A 19,677-nucleotide genomic window follows, 5' to 3' on the forward strand; every position below is an offset into this window, starting at 1 on the left:
AAGTAGCTCCATTCTTAGTTTTCTTCATTGTGGTTGGTGTTTCCCAAAGTATTTCTCCGGCACCGCATGCTGTAGACATTTCACTGGCACTTAATAAAGCAGTATAGGGCGCTCCTCGATAATATAATCCTTATGCCAGCCCGGTTGCTAAACCCATGAGTCCCCCAGGCAGTAGTAGACAACTACTCTTGGCGTTGTTGCTTGTTTTACTGTTGTCTCGGATGACTAGGCAGCGTTTCTGTGATTTTAAGGCAGCGTGTTATTGCCAGTATCTGGGATGAAATTACCACTTACAGATGTAGAGGTGAAAATCTGACTCCCTTCGGCTGCCGAGAAGCACCGAGCATCGCTGGCTCGGGGGAGGCTGGCGGCGTGGAGCACCTACAGCACGCGGGTCGTTTCGGCTTGCACTGAGCACCAGGAATGAGCATCTGGCCCCTTCTTGTCTTTTTTTTTTTTTTTTTTAACATCTGCTTGCCTGATTGTTTTCTTTTTTTTTTTTTTTTCCTTTTTTTTTCTTTTTTTTTTTTTTTTTTTTTCCTGTGGCTCTTTTAATTTGTGGTGAATGTGTATTTAATGTAAGTAAGATGTTAGCTTCTGTCTAGTTTTTCAGCAAGCATTCCAGTAATTACTGGAGTACCTTTGAATGCTACAGCTGCTATTTCTAAGTTAAGGAATCACATTTTCCAAGCGTTTCTAACTGAATTCACATGGGTAAAACTTGGCATTCAGATTGCCGGCCCACATATCTTATTTTGTCTTGATCCTTTATGTGAGCATATCAGCTTTGTGTTTGATTAAATGGTAAAAATGCCTTCTCGCTGCTTTGGGTGGGCTTGGAGTAATACTGCTTTGTGGAACTGTTTTAATTAAGAAAAGAAATAAATACTGATTTGGGCCTTGAAATTATTTGTTTGTAGTTACTACTGTGGGATGGTGTCTTTTATTTAATTATTATTTATTTTTTCCCCCTTCTCTCTGTCCTCCTCACCCTTTATTACTGTGAGGGAGTTGCTCGTGTTTTAACGTTCCTTTAACGTTGGTATCTCCATGAGGAGCTTCTCACTACGTGGATCGACTCCTCCTCTGCTGATGGCAGGAAATGCCTTCGTGCCAGAGGATGCTGGCCGAGGCCAGGCTTCCCCCTCACCCGCAGCAATAGTAACTTGGCTTTTCCGAGTGCTCCTGCAGAGCAGTGAGCCTGGTTCCTATTGACTGGGGGGGTTGAAGAAAAAAACAACACACAAACAACAAAACAAAACACTAGTATAATTTAAAATTCCCCCAGTTTTTTTCTTTGCAAATCCCAGCATTATGTCTGCAGGCTTGTGATGACCTGCGGATTGGCAGTGCTTTGGGTTGCGCTGTTTGAAAGCATGGCGCTGGTTTGAGGATGTCCTGGTGCTGCCATCACAGCTCCAGCCCCGTCGGTGCTCTGCATCACCAAGCGGCTGACTTGCTCTCCTTCTCTCTTTCTTTCTCTCTCTTCCCCTTTTTTCTTCTGAGGCTGTGAAGCCTGGTCCAGTGGAAATACGATTTTTGCATTGCCGCGTCCAGAGACAGATAATTTATTTTTGAAACTCTTTTCTGGCACTTACAAGTTGAAAAGTAATGAGCAAAAAAAAATACATATATGTAGGAAGAGCTGTGAAATCTGACCTCCAAATATACAGAGTAGATGTGATAGTTAGAGAGGTTTTCTTTGGAGGAAATAAGGTACATTGTGTGGTTTGTTTCTACAGCCAGGTACTCTAAATGTAGGGCAGAGGAGTGGAACAGTAAAGCTAACTTGATGGAGCTGGTAGAGCTGAGCACTTCAGTAAATTATATTATTTGGTAACAGGAATTTTTTAAAAAGCCTTAGTCTTCCAATAAAAGTCTCAGAATATTGCCGTTCTTAATTAACTACCAACATTAATTTATGTCACTGTTATTGACAATAGTTTTGCTCCCGTTTTAATATTTGAGCTGCTTAACTCTTCGTTGCAGCAAATGTCCCTTTAATAGGACACATAAAATGATATTCCACAAGTCATTATTCTTTAATTACAATTCAGGAGCAAAATATATCCGAAATTGGAAGAGAGATGCTGGATTTGGTCCTGAGCTCAGATTTTGTTGCCGTAGGGCCTGCAGTTACTGATGTTTCTGGGCTCTGAGGCACATCAGAGCAGTGCTGTCCCCTGCACTTTGCCTGGCATTTACCTGGGTCCTGGAGAAGTGTGTGTGAGTGTGGGGACAGATTTCTTGATGAGGGTTACGTGTGGTTGGAGCTGATGCTGGGGTTGAACGAGTGACTGTCCCACAAGGTATTTGTGGGGCTGCCCGTGCCCGACATGAGCAGAATATAACCCAAATTGCGCTTCTTGCTCCTCCGTAGGATAGCCTTGTGCAGTGTGTACGGGTGGGCTCCTCATCCCGCGGCCAGAACCTGCAGGTGAAGCATCCAGACAGGGCTGTGGATTTTGGCTTCGCCCTCCTCGGCGTTTCAAGAGCTCCAGGAATCCACCCCTCTGCAATTCAGTAAACTCCCCCAGCCCCGCGGGTCTGCCTCTCCATCAGCGTGCTCCCGCCTGCTCGCTGGCTTTGCTGCGGTGCCGGCAGAGCCGCTGGCGTGCCGGGGGGACAGCTCTGTGATTAATGGCACCGCTCCTGGGCTCGCCACCGGCAGCTCCTTATCGGCCGCCCCGCGAAGCCCCCGCGGCCGTGTGCGGAGTGTGGCGGTGGGGAGACGCCGCCCTCCTCGCCCAGGAGTTAGGGCAGGTCGGCCGGCTGCTCTGTGGTTTGTTGTGTCTGGTTTGGTTCCTACTTTTCAAGTTGCAGTTGTATTTGGTCATTTGAGGCTTATTTTCGCAGTCTGGCCAAGCCAGCAGGATCCCCGTGTGCTGCAGGGGAACATAAAACATCAGCCTTTAAGCTGGAGTGCTCAGGAGATAAGGATTTTAAGTCTCTTGCATCGTGCACTGTGTCTTATGGGCTTATTTAGTATACTCCATTTGATTTAATTTAGATATTGAATAAGGAGAAGCACTTCAGGAGCCAGAAAAAAGTATCGCCTCCTCTTTCCCCCGTTTCCTAACAGACAAAATGGCTGGAAGGGCTGATTTGGGCTGGGATTACATCGATTTCATTGTAAGAAGTAACGGGGTGTTTTCAAACCGCTTAAAAATCATGTTACGCTTTATCTGTACTGCTAAGTTTTCAAAAAGCAAGCGAGAATCCATTGGGCTTTTGTTTTTAGTTTTGCTTTTCCGTGACTGAACATAAAGAATAACTCCTGGACCTCTGCAAAGGTTCGGAAGTTGCACAGTCTGCCCGCCGGTGGCTCTGCCAGCGCTCCCCCCCTTCCCTTCCCCACTGCATAAACACAAACGAGAATTGTGACCGGGCTGCTACACGTCAGCGTGCATGCTGATGGGGAGACATTCGTCTTGCTGAAAGCTTTGGGTTTGCTGCTTGTAAACGTTGGCAGGACACAGAGCTGCCTGGGAACAGGAGGGGATGGAGGCAAGTGCAGGGAAGCCGCTCGCCCGCAGTGGCACAGTGCTGGTGGCCCTGCTGCTGGGCCATGAAGACCGGCTCCTATCTGCACACAACGAGGATCGGAAGGAGAAGGAACAGAAAACCCACCACAAATGTCTTACCGAGGCAATAGGATGAGCGAAATCTCTCCGTGGTGAAGGCAGCGTGCCTGGGAGGTCTGAGGAGTCACTGGGGTTGTTTGCATCACCGGCTGGCCGCGATGCGCACGGAGTTCGTTTCTGTGTGCCCTGCCCTGAACGCCTCCCAAGCAACGCTGCAAAAAACGCGTTTGGATCCTGCTCAGTCTGCACGCTTAGATAACCTTTTATTTGAGATTATTAATTATTGCATGAGGCTGCGCTGCTATGGAGGGATCGCAGTCGGGCATTCTCTCAGCCAGTGGCAGCCTGGAGGATCTTCAGAGTGGGTGAAAATCATCCCAGAAGCATGTTTAAAAAAAGACAGGGAGGAAAAAAAAAAAAAAAAAAAGGGAAAGAAAAGCAGGCCTCCCAAAAGCTGTGGTGGAACCCAGTATTAGCAAATGCTTCTAGGAAGTTTGACTGAGAGCCATATGGCAGTGTGGAGAGTATTATCCACTGCTCCAAAAGTTGGTCTCTGAATCAGCCTATTGACTTCAACAGCACTTAATCATGTGTTTTAGTTCTCCTTTGAAAAGGGTTGCATTCCTGAATCATGTCCTCTGATTTTAACCACTAGACGGTACTTTGTTTTGTGGTAGCAGACAAGTCCAGTCATATTTCTGTGACTAAGTGTGCAAGTTTTGACTGCACCACTGGTGAAGTATGCTGGTGAATATTCTTCCTCTTATCGAAACCTAAAGGTGTGCCGCTGTCCTTGAGTTTTGGGCTGAAATTCGGTGTCTTCTGTGATGCAGTTGGTTGGACACGGCAGATACTGTGCGATTTTGTACGCTCACCTGCGGAGTGATGCAGATGCTGCCTGCTGCGTGCGATGTAAATAAACACGGGGGAAAACAGTGAGCTCAAAATACTGCCCTGAATTTTGCTTTCAGAAGCCCCGAGTGGTGTTGGTGGTGATTGAATCCATCCATTGAAACAAGACCCAGTTGTGCCAGTCCAAACTGGGGTTGTTTGGATGCTGCGCTACATCCTGGATGCTCGCGGGTTGCTGTGCTGCGGCAGGGATGAACCCGACTCCACCTTTGTTTTGGGCTGCTGGGCAAGTGGCTAGCAAGGAAAAGAGAGGGAAATCAGGTGAGATTGCAACTAACTGCAGCTGTTAGGGATTTAAATGAGCGAGGTGTCAGCCCCCTTGCTGGTCTGAAGTGAGGCTGGGAGGCACCTGGGTGCTGCGGGTGCGTGCGTAGCCCTGCGGCACCTCGAGCGAGGAGGAGGAAGAGTAGGATGCTTGCTGGTATGTGCCAAACCTTGCTCCTGGACAAAAGAGCGTGTATATTGCTTGGCAGGGGAGGTGTGAAAGGAGTGGGTGTGTTTGTGCTTCCTTGGGGGTGAACTGGGCTGTGACCATCACATCCCTGCCCTGGTGTTGCTGCACACGCAGAGCTGATGGATGCGGTCTGCAGAGGTAGGATGTGGATGGCAGCACAGGTCCAGGTGAGTGTTGTTCCCAGCTGCCCGTGGTCATTCCTCTCCGTGGGCTGAAAGAAGGAGTCCCCAGCAGTTCTTGCTGCAGCCTGTCCCTCGTTAAGATGCGCAGCCCCTGTGCTGCCACCTGAGCTGGCACACGCAGGGGACAAACACCCAGCTGCTAACGGGGAGAGGGGGGCTGTGCTTCGCTTCGGGCCGTACAAATCATGTTTCAGCAGAATTTTTTGTCTCACCTTTGTGTTTTTACAGCTAAAGCGCTTTTTACTTCCCAACTTTCAACATCTGGAATTCGGTTTCAGTTTATTAAAAAAAAAAAAAAAATCCGAATCTGCAGTCTGCATGAAACGCTGATGGCTTTGCGCTTGCCCGCGGTTTTTTAGCTTTAATTTTGTGTCCTTCCTAAATGCCGCAAGTCCTAAGTAGCTGCACATTCAGTAGCTGCTGTTTTCTTCTTTGGCTTAGCCTTAACCATTATTATTATTATTATTATTTTGATTATTTTTCCCCTTAGACACTTTTCTAATTGGGGATAATACCAAGCTGATTAATCAAATTAAGCAGGAGAGCAAAGTGGCTGATGCACAAAGCCGGGTGTAGCTGCTGTCAGCGCAGCGAGGTTGTCTTGCTGGAGCTGCTGCAGCTTAGTGGGCCTCTCAGGCTTTTTTTTTTTCCTTTTTTTCTTTTTTTTTTTTTTTTTTTTAATAAGGTACTGTGTAGATCCCATTGACTTCAATTGTTGATTGGGATGCCTGACAGCCGGGAAATTAAGCCCCTTCTTTGTGACCGAGTTGAAGGCCAGATTTTGAAGGATTTTCAGATGCTTAGCACCAATAATTGGTGTTAGGTGTTTTTTGGAAAAAGTTCAATTCTCATTTGGCCATCTAAATAGGGGTGAGAGATTATGATACTTGTAGCGACTGGTGTTACTGGGATATGATGAAGGTTTTTCTGCAGAACCTGGCACCAAACGAGCTGGTTATTTTCCTGTCAAAATAAGAGCTTTGTTCTTTTGCGTTCCTGCTTTATTTGCCGACACTGAGCGTTTCTGCAAATTCTGATCCTGGAGGAGAAACTTTCCTGCTCCTGCCTCATTTTTATGTGTTGTCTGCGGTGTTTTTGCAGGGGAGGGGGAGCAAAATGAGTCGAGTAAATCAGACAACTGTTGGAAAAAAGGGGACATGCAAAATCAAGTGTTCTACTTGCGTAATCTGTTTAACACCAGCGAGCCACAGAGCCTTGTGGGACACGGGAATAAAAGGAACATCTGTGCAGGCCACATGGCATGCTCAGGAGGAGTCCTCCATCCCAAGCAGCTCTGCTCTATTTGCAAATAAAAGCTCCAACCAACATCAAAAAGTTGAGGTGGATCCCAGCTGAAAGGGGAGAACAAATGTTACCTCCCGTTGCAGTAAAGTGCCCCCAGCCAGCAGCCTTCCTAGGCTTTTTAAGGGTGTTTTGGGCATGTGCTTCTGGTGGCAATTAATGTGTTTGTTTGTTTGTTTTAAAAAAAGGTTGTTTATTTTGGAGACATATCTGGGTTGGAAAATTTTTGGAAACTGCTGAGCTTCTGAAGCTACAATTAAATACAGGTATACGAGATTGAAGCAAGAATGAGGACGATGCTCTTTTGTGCTGTTTGCTTGTTTGTTTTAAAATTTTCTCTCTTTCTGCTCCCATTGAACGTCCTGGTAACCCATCTGGCAGAGGAGCTGCAGAGATCCCAGGGCTTCCCAGGCTGCTGCAGGCGGCGTGTTTGGTAAACAGCCCCAGCAGCAGGTGGGGCCCTGGGGAGCCACAGCTGCTCCGGCCCCGCTCCCCTGGGTGCTCCCAGATTTGGGGATTGCTCCAGGAGAGGACAAACAAGCGTTTTGCCTCCGCTTGCCACCCATCGCAGTGCAGTACTTCTCGCAGGGCTGCATCCAGCCTGCAGCTTTGCATCCTCCGGGCAGGCTGTTTGGTTTTTAATAGAGTCGTGCATCGGCAAGCTGGGTAGTCTGCACCAAGCAGGCACGTAGTTTTTAATATGTAAATAGGAGAGGATGCTGGTTTCATCTCTATTCCAATGTACCCAGGGCGGCAATAACGCTTTTTTTAAATCTCTGCGAAACAGATTGTATATGGCAAAATTAATGTCTCAACTCTCCAAGTATTTTCTCTAAAATATTTGAATTTTTGCATTTATTGTGCCGCTTGTTTGAGATAGCGAACGGTATCAGCCATGTATTCAGAGCTTAATTGGTGGAACACAGATTTATCCTAATTTAAAACAGTCACTTAAAAACAGTTTTGTATATATGTATACATGGGCACAACTTTTCCTACAGTTGTCTGTTTTGGAGCGGTCTCGTAGGCACTGATGTACAAGTAGAACCTGTTTCGTGCAACATGGCTTTAAGAAACGAGTAGTTAAAGCACTATTTTGTACTCATTGCAGTCAATAAACATCCTAATGCGAGTGGCATGTGAGACGATTGAAGTTTTGCCTTTGATCGGGCTTTGAAACGTATCATGCAAAATATAGCCCAGGGTGAAAGTGCCTATGGATGTCTTTTTTCCCCTGGTGTTGGTGTCCTTGCCGTGTGGTTGTGTTTGAGTTAACATCGGTTTTGTCCTGCCTGCTTCAGAAAGCATGCAGGGTTTGGTTTTCTGCCCCTGCAACCCTGAGCATCAGGTCAGGACGGGCACAGTTCCTTGTGCCACAGTGTAAGCTCGTGACAACTCCTGAAATGCATGAAATGCTACAGCCTGGTTTGCAGTTTGATGTAGGAAACACTGATCTTGGTTGCTTCGCCTCCTGCCGAGGTCTCTTCCACCCCTTACCATGCTGTGAAACATGCTGGGACCAGTGCAAAACAGCCAGACCATGGGGAGGAGAGGGAAGGGGGCTGGGAGCACCAGGAAGGGCAGCGGGGCTGACCTCAGGCGGGTGGGATGAAGCCCGTAGTGGTGCTCCAGATCGTCTGCCACCGCTGCCCCTGAGATGGAAGTAGTGAAATATTAAAACTTGTCTTTCGAATCTGTTCAATATTGAGAAGATTAATTTTTGTTGGGGGCAGATTAATAGGTTTCCTATTCTGATTAATCCAGTGATAATAGAAACGATGTGATTGCTGGAATTAATGAAGCCCAGATTCATGTTCCAAGATTTGATTGACTCTGTGCTCCAGCTCCACAGAAGCTGCTGCACCTCATCACCCCTTGTTCGGCTGGTGAGGATCGGTCTGGGAGTGAGGCGGTGCAGGAGAAAATCTGTACTGGAGGTCACATCGGAGAACCTGCTGGGGAGAAGTTTGGCAGAGTGGCTCGGTTCTGCTCACACCGCAGCTTTATCGGAGTTTGCTGTTTTTAACCCAGCAGGCTATTTTTGTGAAACTCGTCGGAAAGGAGTGTCCGATTCAGATGTGTGGGCGCATCATTAGAAGCTTCAATTTGTCAATGCCAGATCGAACTCGAGTGCGTGGGTAGATCATTAAAGGCTTCAGTTTATCAGAACCGATCTATTCCCTGTTCCTCTCCCTCCTCCACCCTTCCCCTCCCCACAACATGGGGTGTCCCCGCGCTGCGGCCTGTGAGGTGCCCTAGGGCCACACCGGCCTCCTCCTGGCAAGCAGCCACCATGCCCGGCTCCGTCAGGAGCTGGCGGGGAGGAAACGTTTTGTGGAGTGTTTTGGTGAGGTCAGTTCTCGGTGGTGTAAGAAAAATCCCTTTTTCCAGGCACGCCATCAAGGCGCAGGCCCGGCTGGGGTGCGATGTCCGCACCTCCTCCCGGCACTGCTCACCACGGCCCTCATCTGCTGCAGGCCAAATGTATTATTTAGTCAAGTCCCTTCGCCTCACAAATCTCAAAACACAAAATCTTTTGAGCAAGCATTAGCCAAAATGAGCCCGGATTCCTCATCTTTAAAACGGGGCTAATAATCCTTCCCTCCCCTCCAGCCCTATCGTGGCTCAGGCCTGCTAAGAGTCGCACGCTGAGGTGCCGCAGGTCAGCCGGGGAAAGCTTGCCCCGACACGTGTAGAGGCGGCTCTCTGCTCGGCTACATACCCATCTGCATATCTGTCATCGAGCACGGCGATAAACCCAGCCTCGGCTCTCTGCTCCTCACACTGCTCCCTTGCTCCTCATGAATAAAATGGAGCCGCCGCCAGCTGCGGGTCGCTGTCGGTGTGCAGGTATTTGGGAGCCTCTGAGAGAGACGTCCCGTTTAGCTTAAGTGGTGTCCGAACACCCCTTTTGGATGTATTTTTAATGCGTAGCACAGCTTTATAGCAGGGTCGCATAATCCCTATATTTAGGTTTCTGGACTGTTGTGATCTTCTTTGAGCCGTAATGCATTCAGCTAAGGAGGGGAGAAAGCCCGGAGGCCAGAGAAGAACCTTTTTTATTTTTTATTTTTTGTCTTATGAAATTCCATGCAGTTGTTGCTAAGACAGAAACTTCCAGATGTTCCTCAGGACGGCTGCAGTGGGCTGTCAGAACAATTAACTCCCTGGGGCCGGGTCCTCGCCACCACCAAAGCTCTGGTGGCTGTGGCAGGGCTGGGAGCAGGCACCACACTGGGGATGCTACGCAGGGAGAGGACCGGGCAATCGGGGGCTGGAGGCACCGTGTGGCATCTTAGCCTTCATTTTTGTTTCCTACACCAGTCCCTCAGGATGCTTTCCTCTGTCACAAAGTTTGTTTTCTCCTCGGAGGTCGTTGCACAGAGGCCCTCCCAGGTGTGCATGGAGGCAGCGAGCGCCCTCCCATTTGAGCTGCTGCTTAAATCCCATCGGAGCTGGTGGGCACCGTGTGCGGGTATCAGCTTGTACGCAGCGTGGATGTTTTGTCGATGGAGAACATATACATCTCTTTTACAGCACCCTTATTAGTAAAGCGGATGTTTAATTTGTGCAGCGACAGCTTCCTCTAAGCTAAGCTTAAACTCAATCTGTGTTACTAATAGCTGGGGAAAAAAACATACTAATTGGTGCTTCTTAACTGATGTTTGCAAATTTTGCCTTTTCACCCTGAACATCAAATGGTTCTTATGTGTGTTTTTCCTTATCTCCGAGGAAAGATTCTTGCTAACAAGAGATCCTACATTTTGTTAAGGTTTTATCGGGATGCGGTGAGTGCAGGCAGAGAGTAAATATTTCAGAAATTCAGAGTGTTATATTTTGATAATGCAAAGTAGGTTAAAGCAGCCGAATTTCTTGAAACAGTGCGGTGTCTTTGAGCAGAATATGAATTTGGATGGTGACACATTTTGGTATTTAGGATGAACATAAACTTGCCTGTCGGAAGGAGCAAAGTCTGAAATAACAGCATCTTTAAAAACCTTTCTTAATACTGTACGTTTCGATTTAATTTAAAGCAAAATAAATTCCACTGTGTGATAGAGTAATGTTTGATATGTAGAAATATTCCTGTAACGCTCCCCACACCTCCAGCGCCTGTAACTGCCTTTTATTTTCAAAGGAAAATGGTAGGCTTTGATATGATTCTAACTAAGTGAAGTTTTAAAACATGTTTTTGTCTTTCAGTCTCCTGAGAACATTTTTTCTGAGTGATTCCAGCTTCCCGACACATTTGCCATGATAAGGGTTTCGATCCTTTCCCATATTTGCCCTGAGTCATGAGTGGATATGTGTGATGCCTGCAAGTAAAACTGGTGAGTCACCAAATGCAAGTTTGCAATAACTCTCACTTATTCTTTCTTATCGTCTCTCTTTCCCTTACCCTTTTTTAATGAAGGGGATTTTTTGGTTTCTTCTTTGTATTGTCTGTGCTTAAAAGCAAACCACCACTATCCCTAACTGATACCACCCCCCCAAATGAAAAAAAAAAAAAAAAAAAAAAAGATCTTGATTGTATTGAAATATCCACGATGTCAAATATTATCAATACAGCAAAAAAAAAATACTCTCTTCCTTTCTTTCTTCCCAACGTCCCCCCCAAGTCCTTGGTGAAGATGCGAGGGCTTCTGTGGTGAAAGTGGAGTTCAGTGATGCAAAGCCGCTGCCCGGGACTGAAGCCTGGCAGACAGACGGGGTTTAAACATGCTTGTGTGTGCAATTCATGTAATGATTAAATATGAATATGGAGAGGCCTCCTCTCCATCATGTGTCAGAGGCTTTGCTCTCAGAGGAGCCATTGCCAACAAATAATTAGCTCCGCCGTTTGCTGCACTTACATCCCAGTGACAAAATGGTGTCACTGGTACACAGGAGAGCTGGCCCTTCACGTGCGCCTGCCCACGAGGCCTGGCCGCCTTCCTTGCGGGGGAACAAAGGGAGAAACCCTCCGGTAGCCAAGCCAGGCTGCTGCACGTTGGGGCTTTGTCAGGCCTGAGAGGTGGCATGTCCTCTGTTAATTGCAGTCACCATTTGCCCATGTCGTTAGCCAGTGGAGTGCCTGTCGGTCCCCTTTGTGCTGCAGCAGGGTGCTTGTACCCATCCTGGCCGTACCCCACAGCCTGGCACAGGGACATTTCCCTTGCCCCCTCCTCCTCCCCCTGCTGCTCTTGCACCTCCACACCTATTTACTAAGTGGGACGAGAGGAGGGGCAATTATTTCTTTGTTAATCCAAAGACAAAGAGGTTGGGGAAAGAGGAACCATCTGACATTACAGGAGAATTGGAAGATCTATGTAAGAAGTCTTTAAACACTATGAAACCTGGGTAATTAAATTCCATAGGAAATGGGTGCGCAAATTGTTTTTTCTTTTAAAATAAATTAGTGTTTCTGTTGTATTTCTAATATCCCTCCGTGTGTTAGAAAGTGCATTTCAATGCAGAGATTATAAAAACAGAGAAATTCACACATCAGTGAATTGTGATTTTTTTTTAAGTTTCCATTTTTTTCTTTCTTTTTTTCTTTTTTTTCCAGAGGTAGCATAATTACCATGTCATTTAGCAAAGATTATAATAGCTGTTCAGTTTTTACCGACTGGTGTAGTAAACAGTTGAATAAACCCATATGGCAGCTCAAAGTGTGCATGCAAGAGAAAGATTCTTACCATTTCCTTTATGTCTGAATCACCAACCTTGCTGATACAACTAAGATCCCTGAGCAGAGAGCAATCCCAGACTTCTCCAGTGATGCAAGAATTTCTCACTGCTCTGGAGCATGTGAATCAATTGATTTTAATCACGGTGGTTAGCTAATTAATTACTTCTTTGTCCCTGTGAAGTATGTGTAGAAAACTTGGGTTATATACAAAGCACATGCCTCTCTTTAAAGCAGTCTGTGCTTATTCTTCTTTAATAATGCTAAATAACATCTTCAGTCCAAATCTTACTCTTCATGTCACTGTTGAGGGTCAAGGCCTTGCTGAGCCTGGCATAGGCTAAGTGCAAAAACACGGGGTATTGCAATAGCCCCGTGGCACTGCCTGTAATGGGACTTTGTGTTGGGTCTCAGCAGCAGCAAAGGGAAGTACCCTGGGGTGTTTGGAAGCATCCCCTTGACATAACAGCTTGAGTTACAGAGGTATGGAGCCATGGCCGACCAGCATCCTGAGGAAAGACAAAGTGTTAGAGTTGTGTGCCCTCCGGATACATTCAGTATTAAAACATAAAAGTAACCAAAAGGATTGTTAACTCTCTCCAAATGCTGGCTCGAACAAGACCAACAAAAAAGACTTCGGCTATTCCCCATAAAATTCACTTACTTCCAGTTATCTTAAAATTTTCATGTCACATAATAGCTTTAAAATATCTTCTGAATGCATTAGACTCTTGAGGTGCTTAAAAAATATTGCCAAATAATGCTAGGAAATGAACAAGCGCTGAGCAGTCCCACTGGAAAGGAGCAGTTGGCCAAAACCGGTGCTTATGCTCATCTTAACCCTGATGTATGGGCAGCCCTCTGCCATAATTCTATCAGGAGATGGTAAGTTGCCTAGCAATGTACTGACTGTAGAGGGTACGTGTTGAGCTAATTCAGTTTTTGTTCTCGTTTTCCTTGAGAGTTCAGCTTAAAGGAGTGATCCTTTCTTCGGCTGCAGCAAGTGCCACTTCTCGGTATTCTCTCTCGTTCCCCACTCGAGTGTCCCTGGTGATGTCAGGAATTCATTCACAGCCTTGTGCGTTTTAGAAGTTTCCAGCTTATTGAGTAACCAAATGTGGTTTCTGCTGATTGTGTTGACTGAATACGGAGGGCCTTTCGGAGAGGCGAGAGCTTTATTTAAAGCAGAGCATCTAGTTGTATACCATTTTATGGCAGACAAAGGTCATCTAGGGTAAGCAGCCAGAACAGTGAATTGCCTCATTGCAGCACCTAGGAAAATGAGACAGAAAGATACGGTAAAAGGCTTTAACAAATTGCTCATCGTTATAAATTTCTAAAGCCCAGGAATTGGTGCTGTGTACATTTTTAAATTGGAGATAACCATGCTTGTACAATAAATTGACTTAAGAAGGGAACAAATCAAGGTGATGGGGTGGTACTAAAAACCCCGTCGTGCAGCGCGGTGCTGCTGGCGGCATCGGCGGAGCCCTGCAAGGGCTGCGTGGCTGCTCGTGCTCCTGCACCACTCACTGTGAGTGTTTGCAGCAGCTTTCCTACTGCCCTGTCCTGCAGGGGTGCCCTGCTCCTGCCACAGCGTGCTGGGTACCTCTCCTCCCGCAGGGATCGGCCCTGCCTACAGCAGGACTTGGTTCTGCTGAAACTTTTCCTGCCTGGAACTTTGTGCTCTGGGGGGGAGGAGAGAAGAAGCAATTTTAACAATTTAATATACTACATAATATGTTTTATAAGCTGGTGTGAATGCTCCTAAGTATTTTGGTCTTTTTTTCATAACACAATGAACCTAATATTGGTAAAAATACAGATCTTAGCTGCCACCATAAAGAGAGGCTAGATTTAATAAACAGTTATGAATGTTGGCAGCTGCCTATCAGATTGTATAACATCGGCTATAGCACATGAAGACAGTGTCAACTTACATTTTATCTCAGAAGTATTTTCAAAGCATTTATTTTGCTTTCTCTTGAGTCCTTAACCTAATTCAAGTTATATAATTGGCTGAATATTTTTCCACATAGCTAATTGGCTGGGTGCCAGCGTGGAAACCATTGTCTGACTTGATGATGATCAGAAATTAACATGACATTTGCGTGGTGGTAATGGAATACATTAGTAACGTAATTCATGACTGTAAGAAAGAGACCATCATCTCCCACCTCTGATCAGCAGGAGGGGCTGGGAGGATGATGAAATGCTCCCAGCAGGCACCTCACAGCAGTGGCTGGCCAATCTCTATGTCAAATTTAGTTTTAAATTCTTCAGACAAAGCTGTAATGCTTACCAATTAATTACTACAAATGTCAATTAAAAATCTACCAAATAATACAGTAAGATTAAATTTCAATTAAAAAAATTACATTTAACAAGGAAGATACAACATTATTTTAATGAATTCTGCTGAAGGTGACAGTTTATCTAGATATATTTATACCATGTAGGTGGATCTAAATTCATTGGATAATGTTAACCATGTTACTCCGTATACTTATTAGTTTTGAAAATTATTTCCACTTGGGCTGTGTCCTGGAGGAGATGGGGCATCAAGGGGCATTTCTCATCACCGGGATGAAGGGGAATTTCACGCCTTTTAAGTACAAATACATTCTCACACCTAAAATGAAGGCTTTGTTGTAGACTTTTACACCGATAGAATTAGCGGCATTTTTCATTGCTTGGCATTTATGAAACCGAACGTAGAATTTTTGTTGTGGTGGTAGAACAAGCCGTAACTTTGCTGTAAATATGATGATTTACTCAGGACAATTTTTCAAGTAATCCATTTTGCCATATGAACAATATCCATTATCCCAGTAAATCACTTAACGGGCAAAGATTTTGCTGTGCGAAGGTGGTGAACTGCAAGTCCTGAGCAGAGCTTTTATCTGCAAGGCTTCGCCCTGGCTTATGCTTAAATTAAATCTCCTACTTGCTACTACGGATGCGTAAAGATCTGTTTGGAACCCGGAGTGGCGCAGCAGATGTCACGCAGCGCGATGGAGCCGGGAGCCTCCGCGTGTGCAACAGCGGCACCTCGGATCCGGGGTGTTACCCCTGCAAAGCGGCTCTTGTAGCTGGAGTTCTCTGTTGTGGGATTTGTTTTTATCCAGCAGGTCAGTTCCTACGGGCTGGAGGTAGAAATGGCAGTGCTCTGGGAGCTGGTGGGCAGGGGAGAGCCGGGCTGTGCAAGTGGCTCTCCCCATGGTGTTAAAGCACTGGTGAGCCAAGGCTTCTAAATATCATTTGAAGAACTACTTTCTCAGCTTCCTTGATTTTTTTTTTTTTTTCCATGAGCTTTTATTATGTTTTCACACCATCGTGTCAAAAATAGGTAAGAGGGAAGGCATAATTGAGGAAACAGATTTTGTGTGTCAAGCCAGCACTGAGAAAACGCACTCCCAGGGACCAGGAGGCTCCTTCTCCTCGGCATTGCTGTGTCTGCAGCCGTACATTTCAGCAGGTTTAAGTGTAAAATAAAAAAAACAAACACGGAGACAGAGAAGCCAGAAACTACTAATGGCAGATTAAAGTACAGACAGGCTTTGGTACCTTGTAGGTGTTCCAGCCTTGCCTATCGGTGGGTAAATGCAAGTAGCACGATCTCTGCCTCACTGTTGTTCAGATACCTTTGGGTATTTGTAACAGCTTTACAGGATCATTCCTGCTTCTTGCTATTATCTGATAAAGCTATAATCAGCAGGAGATGGGAGACAGCCTTTTTTTTTTTTTTTTTTTTTTTTTCCATAAAGGCCTCAGGAAATGGATGCTGTGGAAGTGTAAGAGCAGCTGAAATGTTTTCTCACCAGTCCTCACAGACAGCAAGGTGATGGAGAGAAAGGTAGAGCAAGGCAGACTCATTTCCTCACCAGCGGCTTTAAATAAAGAGGCAGGGAGGGAAGAGTGGGAACGTGTAACATCTTTCTACCAGGAGATAATGGTGTGAGGAGGCTGTGGGTTTGGGGCACCCACTGGTCAGGCAATTAGGTGGGAGCTGGAGCTGCTGCTCTTAAAAACCTATCTTTCCAGGGGCTTTCAGCTCTGCCCAGGACCAGCCATTTTCTGATTTGAGCCCTGGGCTGAAGCTCTGGCTCCAGCTGTTTGAGATGTGCTGTATGTGGTACTGCAGGAGCTGAGCACCTCCACACCACAAGCACTGGTGTGGTGGGGTGTCCCCCTGAAGGCTGTGCCCATCCAGGGCACCCAGCGTGGTGTCTGGTCTCCTCGTTGGGGTGTCCCCGTGCAGCTTGTGCCCCTCCAGAGCCCCCAGGGAGGTGTTTGGTCTCCTCACAAGTTCTTACAGGTGGATTTCTGCCTTTGGCAGGGAAACGCTTTTCTCCTTCTACGAGAGTTGGCCAGACATCTTGAAGGAAGAGTGTCTTTGACTTTGGAAGAAATATTTATCTCTCTTAGTCTTTTCCTTTTCCTTAGTGTGAAGTTATGTCAGCTACATTACACTGCGGGAACGCTGAGCTGGGGGAGGATACTTTAATAAGCTGCCCTCTTGCTGCCAGTTTATTCCAAGCTTTCATCCGCTGATTTACATCCCATCTGAAGTAAAAATACCCAGACTTCAGTAGTTTGTTTACCTCAGCGTATATCACTGCGGGGCGACCCGAGGAGCTGTAAGAACCGCTCTGGCTGTGACATTTGCACGAGCCGTGAGGCAAGGTGAGAGCCGACAGACGCTGCGCGCCGCGAAAAGGCAACAGGGTTTATTAAGCCTTCCTCGTCCCGTGGTTTATAGTATTTAGACGAAAGCAAACATCTCCAGGGAGGGCTTAGGAAATGAGAGACTGGGAAGAGCTCTCCCAGCTGATGGCAGGTCCCGGCCTCGTGAGGAAGGTGTGGGAGGCCACCCTCAGGGCAGGCCCACAGGGGTGTCCCGAGGAGCTGCTGAGGCCCAGGACGTGGTCGTGAAGCACTTGTGCAGGACGAAGCCATCATCCTGTCATCGTGGTAATGCTCCCGGGGAGACAGCCTGAAATACTCTTTGTCTTCATTAATACTCCTTCCCAGCAGAGCCTTAAGAGATCATCCTCTCTTTCAGATAGACAAGGAAGCAGAATGCGGAGTTGTTTGTCGAGAAAATCCCATTTCTGTACGGCGGCCGTAAAACCCCAGCTGCTGAGCGTACGGGGAGGCCGCTCTGTCATCAGCCGGAGGAGGGGAGAGGTGAAAATAAAAGCCAGGGGTAACTCCCTTCTGACAGGGGTGTGGTGGCTGCGTCTTCAAACAGCTTCAGGAGCCTGCCAAGCCTTTACGGTGGTGTTCTCACGAGCGAGGTAACAGATAAGTCCGAGCAGGGATATCCAAATGAAAGGAAGACCTTTGCTCTAGGAAAATATCCATCACTGCTTCTCACAGCACGGTTCGGGATTGCAGTGCGGAGCGTCTGAAGCGTTTTGGGTCCTTTTGTTGTGAAGGAGGCGCCGCGGGACCGGGGCTGCTCTTGAAGTCTCGCAAGCATTCAATATCCCATTGACTGCGGGGCAGCAGGATGTGACCGCCGCAGAAAGAAAGGCGGCGTTCGGGGGCTTTATGCTTATTGTTTTCAGCAGAGCTCTACTGGAACCAATAAAGTCGCTGCCACCACCGCTTTGAGAAAAAGTGGCTACAGCTGAGAAAGAGAGAGGCAAAATTATGAATTAAAAAACCCGATGCCAAACCCATTATTTTGCTCTTGAAAAAAAAACATCTTAACTTTCCTGTCTTTTTTTTTTTTTTTTTTTTTTTTTTTTCCCACATGGAGTGAATCTTTGGGATAGTAAATGTTCCACTGTCATGTTTGTTTAAAAATTGTTTTGACAATGCTTTTCTGGGGTCAAATCCTGAAGTTTCTCTCCATGTGTTTCAGCTAGGCAAAACTCCCAGTGTCTCAACAGGGGCTTTTCCAACAGAGGGGAAGACTAATGCTTCTCGATTTAATTGGGAATTTCATCTGAGGCAACAAAAGAGAGGCCCAGATTTGAAGTTTTGGGGTTTTGGTTTTTAAGTACCACAGAACGGTGTCCAGCTGAACAGCAGCACGACTGCACGTGGGCTGGCTCTCGCCGTGGGTTCAGCGGGCAGAGCCCTCACCTGCAGCCTGCCCTCGATGTTCTTTGGGGTTTGGCCTTCACCTGGGATTTCCAGGCTTTGGTGGGTTTAATTCCACCCTTAATACTGCTTCAGTGTAATGTTTTCGTGGTTTAATGTTCTCGGAGTTTTTTTACAGTGTTTCTTTTAAATTCTGTCACTGAAGTGTATGAGAGTTGACAAGTGTAAATATGTAGTTAGACAATTTCAAAAGTGTATTATTTACTGATCGACCATAATGGCTCCAAAGGAGCCATTATACTCAATCATATCATGTCAGTCTGTGGCACTTATTATGATGGTAATATGGATATGCATATTATATTTTTTTTTAAAGCAAGAGAAGCGTTATTGTGCATGTGTAAAAGCTGTTTTTAATTGTCAGTAATGCTCGGAGCCTTTTTTGATATCAAGATTTTAAACCACCTATGGCTACCAGCCTACAAAGCGTGGTAGCAAAGATCTGTGTTGATGTGCAGATGAAAAAAGCCATGCCTGGTATTTACAGCAATGTGACTCTGCGTGTCCTTAATATGGCTCTTTTATGGCTTTATTAGATCCGAGGGCAACCTAGAACCCTAACCTGAGAGCTTGGCAGGTAAAAGCTTTCCGTTTTATCTCTGCAGCTTTCATCTGCTCCTGTAAGCTCTTTCCCTGACTTCCTAATTGTGTTTGTGACATTAGCAAATGGCTGGTCTGAAAATACCGTGCAGTGTAAGTCATGTTAATTCAGTGATCTTTTTTTAAGGTGTCACAGAAGATGTCTTTTTGTAGCGCTGGGGTAGAGAAAGGAGGAGAGAAGGCAGAATGAGAACATCGAACCGTATAAAATAAAAGAAAGAGACAAGCAGAGAGCTGGGAGTGCTAAATATGCTTCAGCCTTTCGGTAGAGCTGGTTTCCGTTGAGAAAGAGGTAGGAGATAGCGAGCAGGAGCTCGCTTGCTAGAAAATGTCCACGAGGCTCGTTGTGGAGAAGAAGGGAGGACAGCTCTGGTTGTAAGGGCTGGATGCGGGGAGCTGAGGTGCGAATCTGGCATGGGGCACGGCAAATCAATTGTGGAGCAATAATTAGAGAGAGGAGGAGGAATCAGAAGTGTTTCCCAACTTAGAAACGAGGATGTGACTGGCTCTAGCTGTTGCTACTCGGAGGTAGGGAAGGAATAAAGGAATCTGATGACGCTGGGCAAAGTCCTCGTTGCAGGAGGCACAACCAAGGTGACATCCACGTGGATGGGGCATAGGAGAGGAGAACCCAGCGTGGCCAAGGAGCGACGGACTGCAGCAGGGCAGAGCCACATCAGTGGGAGCTGCGAGGCTGGCCCAAGCTCTGAGTCCTCCCTGGAGGTGGGAGAAGTTCTCCCTGATGGGGGGCTTGGGCAGAGAGGCCCCTGGCTATCAGAGCTTTTATTTCGGCTGCAAAGCCTCAGAGCAGATGACTGCTTTGTCTTTCCTTTTCAGACTTCAGCACTAGTTCTGCTTTGT

General features: G+C 46.5%; 1 protein-coding gene across 5 annotated transcripts in view; it reads left to right on the forward strand.

Moving 5' to 3' along the window:
* Positions 1-19,677, forward strand: part of FOXP1 (forkhead box P1) — a 364,978-nt gene that overhangs the window by 31,917 nt on the left and 313,384 nt on the right. For all 5 annotated transcript variants that reach the window (XM_082768411.1, XM_082768410.1, XM_082768404.1 and 2 more), the window contains one exon: positions 10,638-10,765. The gene's annotated coding sequence lies outside the window, so the exon portion shown is untranslated. The remainder of the gene's footprint in view (positions 1-10,637; positions 10,766-19,677) is intronic.

This window comes from Aythya marila, assembly GCF_965140915.1.
Source record: "Aythya marila genome assembly, chromosome: 10".
Lineage (NCBI taxonomy): Eukaryota > Metazoa > Chordata > Aves > Anseriformes > Anatidae > Aythya > Aythya marila.